This window comes from Rhipicephalus microplus, chromosome 3, assembly GCF_043290135.1.
Source record: "Rhipicephalus microplus isolate Deutch F79 chromosome 3, USDA_Rmic, whole genome shotgun sequence".
Lineage (NCBI taxonomy): Eukaryota > Metazoa > Arthropoda > Arachnida > Ixodida > Ixodidae > Rhipicephalus > Rhipicephalus microplus.
Window position 1 is genome coordinate 177,407,992 of NC_134702.1, and position 15,671 is coordinate 177,423,662.

Sequence of the window (15,671 nt, forward strand, 5' to 3'; positions counted from 1 at the left end):
TTACATAATAAAAGTTTTCTCTTTTTGTAAGGTTTTCATTTTCATCAACAGAGGCCTTAAGCTGCTTCCCTAGCGAAGACCTATGGCAGAGCTTTCTGTCAAACGTCTGCACCTGGAGTTTGGGAAGCTTGATTGCCTTGCGCAGTGCGTGATCCTCGGGCGTCTGGGATGGCCTTGCAGCTAGAGGCTGGGTTGTCCTAGAACAGTGGTTTCGACGGAATTGCCACTCCCGAGCCTTCAGTGGTTTTGACGGAATTGCCACTCTCGAGCCTTCAGCTGTCCTAGCATTCCTAGCACAGCATCTTGATACGTCAACACAGCTTCAAACTCTGTGGTGTATTCGTCTTCTGGAGTAAGCTCTTTCAGCTCAGAGTTCACCTTATCTAAATCGGCATTGTTTCCTTGTAGCCATTCAACCAAAGATGAAATCTTTGCACGGTCAGCACTTTCAAACACTGCATTGGCTTCATTTATAAGATGTACATTCATCTGTCGTTGCTCCGCTCGCTTCTCTTTCAGTGCTTTGACGCTATCCATCTTGTGCTTCAACAATGCGTGACCCCACTCACCTCAGTGCACTGTTCAGTTATGCTGTCATGGCAAAAAGCAGCGGCCTATGTTCATTCAGGACGTCCTGCCTGGCTTTCTTCTAAGGTTGCCGCTAGCCTCACTATGTGCTGTCTTTCATTGGAAAGTTCTCTATTGGCACTGCAAGCATTTATTGTCCCAGTGAGTACTCTCCGGGCGTTTCGGCACCACTTTGTGAAATCATTGGTCCAGCATACAAAAAGACAAAACTATATTTACATTATTTACACATATTGGTTTCAACATAGTTCACGGCAGACACTTTTTCTCTTCTCTTCTTTCCTGAGAGCTCATGCGTTCTTCTCGACGGCTTCTTTTTCTTTATCTCCTCAAAGAAAGGTACATTATCAATATAGCTTATTAGGTATATTGCTAGCACATCTAGTTATCATACCAATTTACAAATTTCCACTCACACGAATGTTATTCCTGACTTTACAAGTTTTGTATCAAGATTCTACTGTAGTTTACTCCTATATGTTGTGATAGAATGAAAAAAAAATAATGAATGGTACAAAAAACGGGAGGAGAGATACGCACTTAAAAAAAGGTATTTCAGTTTTCTGCCTATTACTATGGGTTTTGCGATGCCTGCATGCAGGATCAGAGCCATTGAAACCTTTCTACACAGCACCTTGTTTTGTGTTGCCTCTGGAATCGACTTAGCTTTGACCAAGCAGTGATGTTCTCTGATGACGTCATTGAGTGACGTCGCTATGACGTCATCGTGGGACGACAATCTTTTTTTTTATCATTTGTGTGTATGTCATAGACGCTCCCATCGACGATGTCACTTCAAGTTTAATTCGAAGAAGAAAAACACTTCAGTCATATTTTGCATTCACTCGGGCATTTAAGGCTTTCACCTTTAATGCTTTATGATAATAACGTCTGTCGTCTAAATTCCTTACTTCATGCAATCTCTATCATGATTTGTGCTCATTTATTTGTGTACTCGAATAGATGGTTTTAATAATGTAGTGTTGATAAGGAATTTGCAAAATCAAAGCATTGATAAGTGCATCAGAGGAAAAAGCGATGGATACGCAAAACTTGAGCGGATTGGGTTTGAGCTCCAAGCGGTAAAAAATGCAACGTGTTGTGTTCTAAAGAGATTCCTTTGATGGGGCACCAGTGTGGCCAACCCTGGGGCCGGGTGCGCAGAAAGGGGTGTTTTCGCTCTACTAACGGAAAAGTAAGAAAAGTGCATTTGAAAGCAGTCTATCACATGGTGCTCCATCTTCCTACATCACAGGTTTTGGTTTCCTATGGCATGTAGCGAATGGTGTTTCAGCTCCAGGAATGCCGTCGGCCATTTGTTGGGGTAAATGTTGTTGCCTTCCTCATTGTTGGAAGACTGATGGTGATTAGTAGTGCATAGCCAATGGATGGAGCCGAACTGCATGGCATGTATAATGACAACATTTAGACTGACAAGACGAGCCCCCAAGGTGCTTTGCCCCAAGACTGAGAGATTGCTTTGGTTCTCTAGACATTCGTATCCAATATGCTGGTGCATCACACTACTACCCAGCTGTTCAATTCTATAGTTTCTGCGAAATGAACCTGTTCATGTTTTTGTATTGTGCTTATGGCATAGCGAGATCGATATGAAAAAATTAGCCTTGTTTCTTAAACTTAGGAAATAAATCATAGTTGCCTAATTACTGTACTAAATATTGCAAAGATAAAACTTAAAGACCGTGAACTGACCCAATGTTTTGCGACCCGATTCAGTCTCTTCTTTAGGTGTGTCTGCTCAACCGGCTCGCAATTTTTCTTGGCAATGTCGCCCTCTCCATCGTTCTTATTTCCACCAGTGTTGTTGTTGCAGTGTTTTTTCAAGTGGTTCTGTCGATTGTGCTCGTATACGCTGGGTTAGGTTCCAGTTGAGCGGTTGACATTTCCAGCTCCTGTTTAGATGTGCCAGAATTTTCAGAACTGTCTTTTTATGTAGCTACCCTCCATTTTCATGACCCAGCAGTCATTGAAATTGATGCAGTAGTCCATCTTTTCGCTGTGTTCAGTGAGAGTGTTTCGTGCAGCGTTGAGGTTGCGCACATCATTTCGATGTTGACGTATCTTTTCGGAAAAGGGTTTTTCCGCTTCACTAAAGTCACTGGAAAAGTTTATCGAAAATACTTTTCTTGCGCCTCATATGCAGAAACGGTTTTGTGCCGGGATTCTATGGCCTTCCTAAGATTTACTAACCGCGAATACCGCTACAATCGATAGTTGACTTCCGAACATCACCACTTCGCATGCTGCCTGAACATCTACACTGAACCCTGTCATCACTAGTGGGGAAGACAGCCACACTTGTAACAAACGCCACCCATTTCGTTCAGAGCATGTGGGAAATGACAATCGGCAGCGTCAAGAGGCTCATGTCTTTTTATGTGGTATGTGGTTTTTCTGTTCACGAGGCTGCCCGTACCCTTTGCGGTCTCAGTTGCCTGGACCACCCTGGAAACGGATCAAAACCTCAGCAAGAGGACAAACATCAGCACGGACAAACTGTGCTGCTTGATTGAATTCTGCCTCAACGCGACCTATTTTATTGTCCCTGGTGCTTTCTGCTAACAAACAAGTGGAATTGCCATGGAAGCGACCATTTCAGCTACAGTGGCAAATTTGACGATGATGCACATCGACATACGCGCTTCGGACACGTTCCTCGAGCAACCAAAAATATTTTTGAAATATGTGGATGATGTTTTTTGTGTGATTAAGGATTCTAACAGCACACTTAAATTCGATTGAGCCGGCGATTCAATTCACTATGGAATGTGAAAAGAACAACGTTCTTACTTTCCTGGTTGTGCTAGTGAAAAGGCGAAAAGCGGAGGGTAGTGGTGGACAATTGAGTTTCTTTATGAATTGAAACCCACGCAAATTGGATGGTATATGCAGTCAACTTCTGACCACCCAACCGTACCACAAAAAATCGATGGTCAAGACACTCCTCAATCATACAAGGGCCATCTGCAGCTCAAAAAAATGCGAAAAAAATGAAGCGATCATTTCCGATGTAGGACAATGGATACCCGAAATGAATTATTTCTCGAGTACACCAGCTACTTGGCGACCGAGAAACTGCCCCCCACCTGCCATCTGCAAAAGATGACCCTAACAAAGAAGTCTATCCCAAACATTCCAACCGCATCACTGTCTCATACATACCGAGAATCAGCGAGCTGGGGAAAGAGGGCCTTGAGGTTGCGCACAAACTTATCTCTACAATCCAACGATTCTTACCACGACCAAAAGACCAACTGCCGCAAGAAAGGTTCCCCGGACTGGCCTACGAAATCCCTTGCACAGACTGTCTCCCACCACCTACATCGGTGAGACAAAAGCTTCCCTTAAAGGATACCACAACATCAAAACAATGTGCATAACCTCAATGCCGCACAAAATGCCCTTCCTGAACACCACGAAAAGATTGACCACTGCATTACTTTTGACGGCGCCCGGGTCAGCGACACTGCGAGTAGCCACACCAAAAGACAGTTCTTAGAGTCCTGGCACATCGAAACAATACCTAGAAGGGTTAACCGCTCAACTGGAACCTTACCCAGTGTGTACGTCCAAGGTCTGCAGAACCAGATGAAAAAACCCCTCAGCAACAACGGCGAAAAAAAGGACAATGAAGAGGGTGACACCGCGAAGAAAAATTGCGAAATTCAGAGCCGACGGAGCTGTCAACACTGAAGAAGGCACGGAATCGGTCCCGAAATGTCGGGTCAGTTCACAGTCTTTAAGTATTATTTTTGAACTCTAACTTTACTGAAGAGTTTATGTTACTAGTATGAAAGTTCATGCATTTAGACAGATATCTGTCGAAGATGTTCTCTGTACTAAATATTGTAATTCATTGAATATTTAACCAAGGGTATAAGCAGGGTTGAGTGTGCTCTGTTGTTTGTGCTGGCTTTAAAATGCCCTTTGTGTTATTGCGAATGTGTCCTTCTTGCCTCCCGATAAGTTATAAAAAAATGCATGCTTTGAATATTGTCAGGAGAGCATTGCAACATGCCATTCAGAAAAATTTTTGAATAACTTATCCCGTGTTACGACCTTATACTTTGGGAACTTACGACAGTGATGTGGCCATGTATAGGCCGCTAAATTGGATTTTATGTATTGAAACATGAAATTAAAGAGCTCTTCTTGCACATTTAGTTTTTTGTATCTTGTAAGAACTAAAGAATTTCATTGTCACCTTTATATTTTAATCATCAATTTCCACAAATTCGGCATTGCTTACAAAGCACAAGTTCAGACTATGTATTTAATAATGCATTGTCTTGTTGCTACATATATATTCCTGCAGAGCAAAGAGTTCTGCAGATAAATTTGCTGCAGTGCTCAGTAGTAGAACTTTAACATTGTAATTAGCAATATATAAATAATTATTCATAAACGACCATGCAAGTGGCTTTAACATCTGTTGCATGTGTGTCATTGTATTCCCTGTCATCATGATGATCTTCATTAAAGCAGTATGGAAACATAGTGGAAATTCTGTAAAATTTGCAGTAATGTAAATAAACTTTTGGTATTGTGATAAACATTAGGTTCCCTGTTCTAACTATAAAAAACATGATGCCTATGTAAGCGCTATCACTTTATTAACTTTTTTATACTATCACGTTCAATGTTTATGAAATTTTCTATTTATTTTTTCATAATGAGGTGTTTAGATGTGCATGGTGTGCCTATGGATACTTCTATGCAAAATAAATCACAATAAGTAATATCATGTGTTAGTGTTCATTTGTACACCATCAAAAGCACACTTTTCATACGGCGTCGGAATGTCATTTAAAGCAGTTTTAATATTTTGTGTATCTCGTATAGTATTCATCGGCATCACGGTTGCAATTTTTCTGAAATATGCTGGAATGGGGTGCTGTGGTTGTAAGAGGAGCTTTGATTCTATTGAGGCAATGTGATGATCTGCTTCACTCCAGTTTTATGTATGTACGACACACACTGAATAACCTTTGTATTATCTCAATTCTTTACAGCACCCTTGTCATCTGCACCTCTGAAGCAGTCTTCTCCATTTGCATTTGTACGAGGTCAACTTCATTCCTGCCAACAGTGCACCTATGTGACCCTGGACAAGTCAGCTATGAACACAAACCTTCAGAACCATAATAGCAAGCCCTTCTTTCAGTGCCACCTGTGTCCAGGTGCATTCACTCGTAATTCCGAGTTTGAATTGCACGTGCTCACACACAAACAATGGCGCCCCTCTTTCTCTGGCCACTGTAATGCAGACTTTTCCCAGAAAAGTACTCTCAGTGACCACATGCTCACTCACACAGGAAAGCGTCCGTTTCATTGTGACCACTGCAGTGCATCATTTACGAAGAAAGCCATCCTCATTGCGCATGTCCGCTGTCACACAGGAGAGCGACCTTTCTGTTGTGACCACTGCAATGCATCCTTTAGGAGAAAAGCTCACCTCGTGAAACACCGCCGCACTCACACAGGAGAGCGTCCATATTTCTGTGCGCACTGCAGTGCATCGTTTGTGGTTAAAGACTACCTCACTGTGCACATGCGCTCGCACACAGGAGAGCGTCCGTTTTGCTGTGTCCATTGCAATGCATTTTTTCCCGCAAATATTCCCTCATAGAGCACATTCGTAATCACACAGGAGAGCGTCCCTTTTCCTGTCTCCACTGCAAAGAATCGTTTATGCTCAAACGCAAACTCAATGAGCACATGCGGCGCAATCACACTGGAGAGGGTTCCTTCTGCTGTGTCCACTGCAATGCACTCTTTACGCAGAAATCTTGCCTTGTGGAACCCATCCGCACTCACACAGGAGAGCGTCTCTTTAACTAAGTCCACTGCAATGCACCTTTTTCGCACAATGATTCCCTTATAGAGCACAATCGCATTAACACAGGAGAGCGTCCCTTTACTTGTCCCAACTACAATGAATCGTTTATGTTCAAACGCGAATTCAATGAGCACATGCGCACTCACACAGGAGAGTGTCTCTTTATTTGTGTCCGCTGCAATGCATCTTTTTCGCTCAACAATTCATTCTTAAAGCACATTCGCATTCACACAGGAGAGCGTCCCTTTACCTGCGTTCACTGCAATGCATCATTTATGACTAAAAGTCACCTTAATGAGCATACACGCAATCATACAGGAGAGCGCCCCTTTTCATGTGTCCACTGCAATGCATGTTTTTTGAGGAAATCTCATCTCAAGACACATCTCCGAACTCACGCAAAATAGCATGTCACTGCATTGCATGGTTAGCAAAAACACTTCCTCGCTGAAGACATGCGTCCTCGTACACAGAGCGCCACTTCTCTTGTGTTCACTACAGTGCATTTTTTTCGGCAAGAAAACTTCATGATGGACATCCGCAACCACACAAAAGAGCGTCTGTTTTGCTGCGTGCACTGCAATGTGTCTCTTTTGTATAGAACAAGCCTTGTGAAACACATCCGCGCTCACACATGGTAGCGTCCCTACTCTTGTGTCTGTTGCAATGCATATCTTTCACAAAAACACCACCTCACAAAGCACATGTCCTGGCCACGTTCATAGAAGCCGTAATTATGGGAGAAGCAAAGGTCAGGTGCAGCAGAATGCAGAGTGGCAGTTAAAGCTGACAATTAACAGTTAATAATGATATCTTGGGCTTCTCGTCCCAAAACCACCATATGTATATGAGACGTTGTAGCGGAGGGCTCTGGAAATTTCGACCACCTGGAGGTTCTTTAACATGCACCAAAATCTGAGCACACAGGCCTCCAACATTTTCGCCTTCATGGAAGATGGAGCCGCTCCAGCCGTGACCTTCGGTGTAGCAATTGAATGCCATAACAACTAGAGCACATTGGTGGAGCAAAGGTGTCAGATAAAGTTTTGAGTTAAAGGTGAGGGGACTGTAGGACCGTGATAAGAATTAGTAGCGCAGCAGATTTAGTTTTATTTATTTTGTGCGGTAAGCTGGGAGAGGCATGTTAGCTGTGTTGCTGCATTTGCTCCGGCACGCAGCATATCTTTGACGGCACTCAGTCGAAGTGTACAACCGCATCAGCCTTGACTGCACAGACACTGCAGTGCCCACACGTAACTCTGCGAAGTGCCTGCTGCACCCCGCCGTGCATTGTGAAACGGTGGGATTGCCCGCGACCTTTCGTCACTGTCAGGCTCGCTTCTGGTAGATCTCGAAAGCGGGTGGGCGCGTGGCACGCGAAAACGTGGCTTACGTCGGGGTGAGCGGGTGCCCAGACTGCCTCTTCAATGAAATCTGTCGCATTGACACACCTTCAACTATTTCCGTGCTAATCCTTTAAAACGAGCTCGTACGTAGAACCACGCACGGAGAGCAACCGGTTCCATTGAAAGCGCACAGGGGACAGGCGGATTTCTGTCGCATCGGCACTAAGTTGACGTGTCACCAGGAATGTCTTTATTATGGCTGCAAATCCCACTACACATAGCTGTAAGTTTAGATAGTTGTATGCTCACTGAGTTTACCTTTGCCTCTATGACTATTGTTTAGTTTTGTTTAAACTGTATTTTGTTGTTGGTATTTGGGGTGAGGGCATAAGCCCTCACATATGCACAAAAGTGGCGTCCCTGTGGCGAGTTTTTTTTATTTGCCAAGTGTACTTTCCTATCACAGGTCAAACAGGCGACGATTCACCGAGAGTTGTGTAAGGGTGGAGCATCGAGGGAATAAGAAGTAGCCCTGCTGTTCTTCCAGACGTTCTGAACTGGGCTTAAGGTGTTAGGCACCATCTGCTGTGCTGAATCCCATAGGGTAACCCTACAGACAGTTCATTTCCAAAGTGCTTTCTTTCTTTTTCATAACTTTTATGTCTGTAACTATGTACTATACTCTGTACAGTTTGTAAATATAAATTTTTCTCAGCCTTACGAAAACTTCTTCAGCGTTTTTACTTCCTCTTCAAGCGACCAGCGAGTCAATCGCTGCTATTTGCATAGCGGCAGTACGTCACTTCCTCCCACTTTGCTACACCACCTCGGGTGATGTGTCTCGGGCGCCGAGGGGGAGAGTTGGGTTTACAACATCAAAAGAATTTGAATTCTACTTTGACAGTTAAACTTTGGTGGAAGGTTATGAAAATAGCTTAGTTCGCCATTGCTCAAAAGGAGAATGGCACAATGCAGAGGTAGTGGAGTGGAAGAAAAAATATAACCTTAGAGGTTTTCAGTTATATTGCAACTGCTGCTGTTTGTCTAATGAGATGAAAAGGCATAGCAGTCCGGTAGTCAGTGTTCTGGGCATTCGTTTAATGCAGAGATGGATTCTTGTTTTTCCCAACTTTTTTACTGCCATTACCCTTTTGGTCAACAACACTGAACGTGTTTTATGGGTCGCTGCAATATCTGTATTTTTTATTTGAAACCACTACTGCATGAATATTCGTACCAATGAGCACCAGCTAGTGTTAACTCTGCCTTAAAAATGGATGAGCGGCCCCAGGTTTTCAGAATCATAACTTAGCATATAGAATTTGAAGCAGGTCCTTTGATACTTTAAATAGACATTGACCACCGACCCTCACATAAAAACGAGACGTTTCAGTCCCACACTGGGGGCTTGTTCACGATGAAAAATTATTGTACATATGGTCCTGTTATGCATCCATTAAGATATGAACTATGCGATGGGGACGCTTGTAAAGTAAGTTGCCGTTTTATTAACAGTGCATGTCACTATCTGGGACGTCGTAGTTCAAGGTAAGGCGAAGTGTAGTTTGGCATTTTTCTGTTATCTTTGCCCTATGACAGTGGATTTAGTGGGATAGCCTCCGTGTGTTCGGCCAGTGCGTTCGATAAAACATTTTTGTTTCTGACATCATTCATGTGCTGCTCGAGTCTTTACTGAAAGATGCCTGTCCCTTGCTGATGCAACTTGCACTGTAGTCTTCACACAGAATGCTGTAGACCAGGAGTCGGTAACCTGCAGCTCGTGTGGCAGTGTTATGGGGCCTGGGCAACACATCAAACCTCATTCCCCCCTTTTCCTTGGCACTATACCTGAAGGTGTACCTGGCAGTTTTGACCTAAAATAATATTTGGATTGTAACGCATGTTTCATTGCAACTTTGTGACATGGTTGCTGAAAATAACCATGATTTCTAATGCTCTTCCTTGCACATGTGTGCCCTCTCCCTCTCCTGCACTCTTTCTCTCGCCTCACAATGTCAACGCGAGCAGCATCTGCTAGCGAGTTTCTTGGCTGAAAAAAAGTTAGTGCCCAAGCACTCCGTACAAATGGTTAAGCAATGAAAGATGAAGCAATCGGCCCCGGTGTCAAGCATTTTGTTCAATAAGTTATATTGTACAGGTACAGGAGTACTCAAACATTATACTATATGCCGATGACACTAACATGGTCTTCTCAGGAAGGGAATAGCACATCTTCGAACAAGCCAACAGCTGGCTACAATGATTAGATATGGGGCTTGATGCAAATAAACTTCAATTAAGCGTAAGTAAAATAATATACTTGCTCTAAATCTAAAGCAGTGAACACGGCTTGTCATCTTCAGCTGCCGTCAAAAAGTAAATATTCAACAGTCAATCACGGTGAAATTTCTGGGAGTTATATTCCATGAGAACATGTCCTCTCACCACATATAGATTCTTTCAAAAGTAGTATTGCCCGCACTGTAGGTGCATTAGACAGGCTGTGATACTTGCTACCAATTAGAGTGGTGCACCATATGTACAACGCACTTATACATTCCAGTTTAACATACTGTAATCTAGCTTAAGTCAAATACTACACGATTTGGTCCAATGCATTCTTCTGTTGCATTACCGGGGCCATGTGGCCTGTTGGTGCACTGTATCTGCAGATATACAATGAAGCAGGTAGCAAGTTCCTGTCCTCGAGGACTTGCATGTGGACATGGTTTTGGGAGATGATTACCTCTTGTCAGGTGAAGTTCAGCTCACTATGAGTGGTGGCCGATTGAAGCTCCACTGCTTGAGACCGAGCATCCTCTCGTCTCAACTACTACACAATACAATTTAGGATCACTTCGAATACTTTAAGACCCTGCGCTGCGTGCAATAGAAAAGTTTGGACGTATGGTGAGTACCAAAACATATTCCAAAAGTTATATATAGAAGGTACCCAAACGTCATAAATATAAGCTATTTCTTGAAATTATGTGGCAATATAAATGTGACAAACATTCCTTTCAGTTATTTCAGCGTGAAAACAACAGGCTATAATTTCAGAAATGGTTTTGTGTCTATATCACAAATTACAACAAAATACGGGGAACGAAAACTTGCTGTTAAAACTCCTAGCCTTCTCAATGACTACGCCTTAACCATAGATCTCCGTTATTCTGGAATCAGGAAGTAATAAAACAAATAATATTTTCAGAGGACTAAAATAATCAAAGAAGAATGTAGTTACGTGTCAATGTTACCTGTTGTTTTGGTTTTTTTTCTCTCCTCACATGTTGGGGTTCGTACAAATTTCCAAATTGAAATTTTAAGAATATTCAAGGAATTTTCAGGACGTGTCAGGTTTTTTAAAAACTAAAAGTAGCACGTAATGTTAAAATATTTTTACTTCAAAATTTGCAAAATCGACTTACTTTTATTGCACTTATATAGCAGTACACACACGTTGCAATTGTAACAAACAAGTCTATAGTCTGCACTTTAGCTTCCCTTATTCATATTAGCTTCCCAGCCAGCGCGCTACGTGAAAAATGTGGTGGAAATGACATCACGGCGGCCATATTCACTGGGCACAATGGCGGTGTTACTATGGTTTCATATTGCGCAGTGGAGCTGGTAGTAGGGAGCGGCCGCGGCTGGCGGCGGCGTTTGTGCCTCCCCAGGTCTCGTGCTGAGCCGTGGCGGACAATCTCCGTGCTCTGCGCCGCGTTATTGGTTACGCAGTGGTCTCCTGGCAGTTACTGTACTCTTAGCAACGTTTACAAACCATTTTGTTCATCACGGGGTATCAAAAGTGCGTAGAACGAGTGCATGTCCATGTGTCGTGCGGCGGATGACGCGGGTGAACCAATTAGTGTTTAGCAAAATTGCGTTGGGCACCATGTCGAAGCGGACCGATGACGAACACCTTGCAGGTCTGAGATGGTTGGGCAGTGCTCCTACTTGTGACAACGGACGACGCTGTTGAGCCCAGCAAGACGCGATGAGGACCATGTGCACATACATACGTAAATTCGGGTTGTGTGTCTACAGTAACAACTTGCATTAAAACACCTTTTCTGTTCCACTTCGTATACTCTCCCCAAAGCATTGCGTGCAATTTCAACGTAACAGCAACCGCGTTCAAGTGTCACTTGCACCGTGCTCAAAGTAACCACGCTCGCAGAATGCTGACGCCGGTGAGTTTCACGCGGAACACAGACATAGTGGGCGGACGCTGCGTCGGCCGCGTGGCGGAATGCAACGGTAGAAGGCGCACAACTGAGCGTGTTGTCTGTACAGTTGCTGAATTGATGACGTGAAAACACTCGCCGTTGTCAGTGTATCTAGCGCGCGTTCTCTTGTTCTTGCTTCGTTGTCGGTGAGCTGTTACTCCCTGTTCATACTCGGACGAAATGATTTCGGCGAAGGTGTCGCGCTGGCCCAGAGTGTTGAAGCCCGTTCTATTAGTTTCGGATCGTCATGACACGCGCGCTGCGCAGCTCACGTGCACTCCGAGCCGGGAAGAGAGTCGTGCCTTCTATACTTCTGCTTTACATTCGGATGTAAGCAAGAGAGGAGAATTTGCCCAGTTTGGTTTTGGGACGTTAAACCCCACATATCAATCAATCATCAATCAGAATTTGCCCATTCAATATGGCCGACTTCCGGCTTCATCGCAGCTTCACAACGAGTGACGTCAGGGCCTCTCCTACCTTTCCTTATCCGTGATTAAAAAAGTTGAGGTACAGTGTACAAGAAGCCTCTTCTAGTACACTAGTTGAGTGGCGTGGCCGCCGCTCAACTTCTGACGCGTGGCGCATGGAAAGAATAGAGGGCGCTGAGAGCGAAGTTCAGTTCGGACTGGCACAGTGGATGGACGTGTTGTTTGAGTGCTCCCGATCGACTGCGCAGATAAGTGGTTTTGCATGTTTCGAGCTTGCTTTTATAAGTAATAAGGGAGCAGTTAAAACCTCTGTAGCGCAATTAAATTGTAGGCTTTTTCGGGGGTCAGTCACCTTACTAGTTTGTGGGTGTGTGTGTTTGTGTTTTTTTTTGCTTTCCAAAGGGAAGGGGTCACGTGCACTGAACACGCAAATGTATGTAGTAGAGCTTCGTAACATCCGGATTCGGTCCGTCATCTGAATGCACCATTAGAAAACGGCCGTCGTTGGAGCTGCGGTGGGAGCGCCACTTAAGTAGGGTCGTTTTAAATATTTTTTTTTACGTTTTTGCAGCTTATATACTACAAAAATAACGTAAAAAGTTTTAAAAAGGCGTAAACGTAAAATTGATTCATTGTATGTTAATTCAGAAATTTCAAAAGGTGGCGGGCCTTTTGGTAGGGGGCGGTACTTACGTATGGTTCTATATTTCACTATCTGTGACCACCCGATTCAACGGGAACAGCCACCTTACATCATCATATCTAAGGCGTGCTTTTTAAATGTTTGCGACTACGCGTTAGTATGACCAGTAGTATTATGAGTTGGGATCCCACAGTCACTTGTGGATTCACAATCAGTGACGAAGTGTCGGTTATAGCGACATTTCATATCAGGATGAAATGTTTATAGATTTTTGACGGTCAATATGTGATCATCAAAAGAAAAAAAAGAAGCCCGTGTATTTCTAAAGATCGCGTATTTGCGCTACAGGAAATATTTAAAAAGAAAAAAGCACGAACTCAATTTCAGGATTTATATTTACAACGTAGTTCAGCTGCATTGTGGAGGACACCATGAAGTAGCACAGCTACGCCACTACATGGGGCTACGGGGGTGCAACAGCTTGGGCTAGTTGGGATGGCATGACGATAGTTATAGCGCGGGAACAAAAGGACGACACAAAGACAAGAAGGTCCTTCGTGTCCTTCTTGTCTCTGTGTCGTCATTTTGTTCTCACGCTCTAACTAACGTCATGCTATGGGGGCGGCAGACAGGGAACGTGTCATACCCTTCCCCCTCGTCTCAATGTGTGTTTCTACCATGGAATACATGGCACAAAATCACACATACTCGACCACATATACCTGCCAGGACCCCATGTCGGATCAAGGACATGCGCCCTCCGCTCCCGAAAGAAGTTTCTGCCTACGCCTCTGACACCATGTGTGAAAATGCGGAGCTGCCGCTACAGCGACTCTTACGATCATATCGTGGTTTTTGCACCTGAAATACCACAGGCTATTATGCATTCGACGATGCACCATGCGATTGCGACGTCATTCTTGAAGCTTTTAAAGACGTGCTATTGTTAGTGATAACAAAGTCACCATGCATCGCTCGTCATAGGAATGAAGGAATAAACTGTGATAGGTACTTGAACAAATATTGCTTTGTTATAGCAATAACATCGGTGGTTTCAGTTTTTCAGTTCCTGGGATGGATTGTTCACAGGAACTCACGGACTTATGATGTGTGTCGTTGATGAAATGTTGATGTCTTGCCCGAAGATCTTTTCGAATCAAAAAAGTTCATTAGAGTTGGAGGGAAAAGAAGCGCTGTAAAAGGAAATTGTTTTACTTGATAGCTTACCTAACATAACATTTAACAGTCTCAACGTTGCATTCTTGGCCGATCCTCCAAAATGGGTACGTGTTATATATCTAGGGCAGCAAATCAAAACAAATGGATAGGCGAGGAGACTGCACGCTTGCCATTGGGTTTCGGACTCAAGCCAATGGGCGAGTTCGAGGACCTGAAAACGTCGACAATGTCCGTCCGAGCAGTCGATTGTCGAATCAGTCTGCAGCTCTACCAGTCGGGCAGACGCGAGCGCCAGAATGACCATGCATGCTGCACCGCACCCCGAGTCCTCGCTACCTCGACACCGCCAGAGTTTTCCTCAACGCACCACGACCTGTCAGCGCCCGACTCAACACACCTTGTTCTTTTTGGGACTTCGGTGAGAACCTCGTTATGTGTAGGTTGGATTTTTGTTGCCGATAGGAATTTGTTTGTTGTTTGTTTGTTTTTTGTTTGTAGCCTCTAATCCATGGCTCATACCCACTCTGGGGGATTGGCCAAAAAAACATATAGTCTCATATGGATGATAACTGCATTATTGCTTACAACGAAAAAAAAGGGGGGGGGTGTATAGTGAAGACAGTACGTTAAAAAAAGAAACCAAAGATTTAGATAGTGAGTGAAAAGAATCAACAAGGAAGTAGACACTAATAGCTATAAATTGATTTGGGAGCCGACCAGACAGCTGGTTGAATTCTTATCTCTACCTCTTCTTTTTTGTTTCCTTCAACTAAGAAAATCATGGTGTGCAAGCGTTCATTGATCAAGACAGCAGTGATGATGTTTGGTCGTGACCCGAATGATGAAACGATGTGGTCACAGCGCGAAACCGGGATGAAACCGTGTGGTCAAGCTGGCGTCACCTAAACTTTTTCGGAATGATGCCATCTTATTTTACAGCCTCAGGTAAGCGCATGGTTTCAGGGTGCAAGAAGATCGTGGGTGGACGAGCAGTCTGCTGAGGCACGCAATGAGCTCTTGGCAAGCAAAATGAGAGGCTATGCGAAGGCACGCCTTGGTCTTGAAACACTAGTTCCAAAGAACAAGGCAACTTTCAGAGGACTCAAGTGCGATGTTTCATTTGTGGCAAAAGTCCATGAGGCATACTACTGTCGCACGCAGTTCAAGCAACTTAAATTTGTGCATATGCATCCCCTGTAAATGGTACCGTCATTCTACTTCAACCGCCATCTTTCGCAAAGCCATATCGAACAAAGTAAAAGAGGCTCCACTGGTCTAAACAAGACTGCAGGAGGAGTTGCGGGGAAGCTCTGCCGTTGTCGCGTTCTGGTGTGCGGAGGCAGCGACGACAAAAAAAGCAGCGGCTGAGTACTTGAGTGTGGGAACGAAAGAGTT

General features: G+C 43.9%; 1 long non-coding RNA gene across 1 annotated transcript in view; it reads left to right on the top strand.

Annotated features, from left to right (window-relative positions):
• The window catches only part of LOC142804057 (uncharacterized), a 45,042-nt gene extending 39,288 nt beyond the window's left edge, over positions 1 to 5,754 (top strand). The window contains exon 4 of the long non-coding RNA XR_012894446.1: positions 5,622 to 5,754. This is a non-coding gene — a long non-coding RNA (uncharacterized LOC142804057). The remainder of the gene's footprint in view (positions 1 to 5,621) is intronic.
• Positions 5,755 to 15,671: the final 9,917 nt, after the last annotated feature.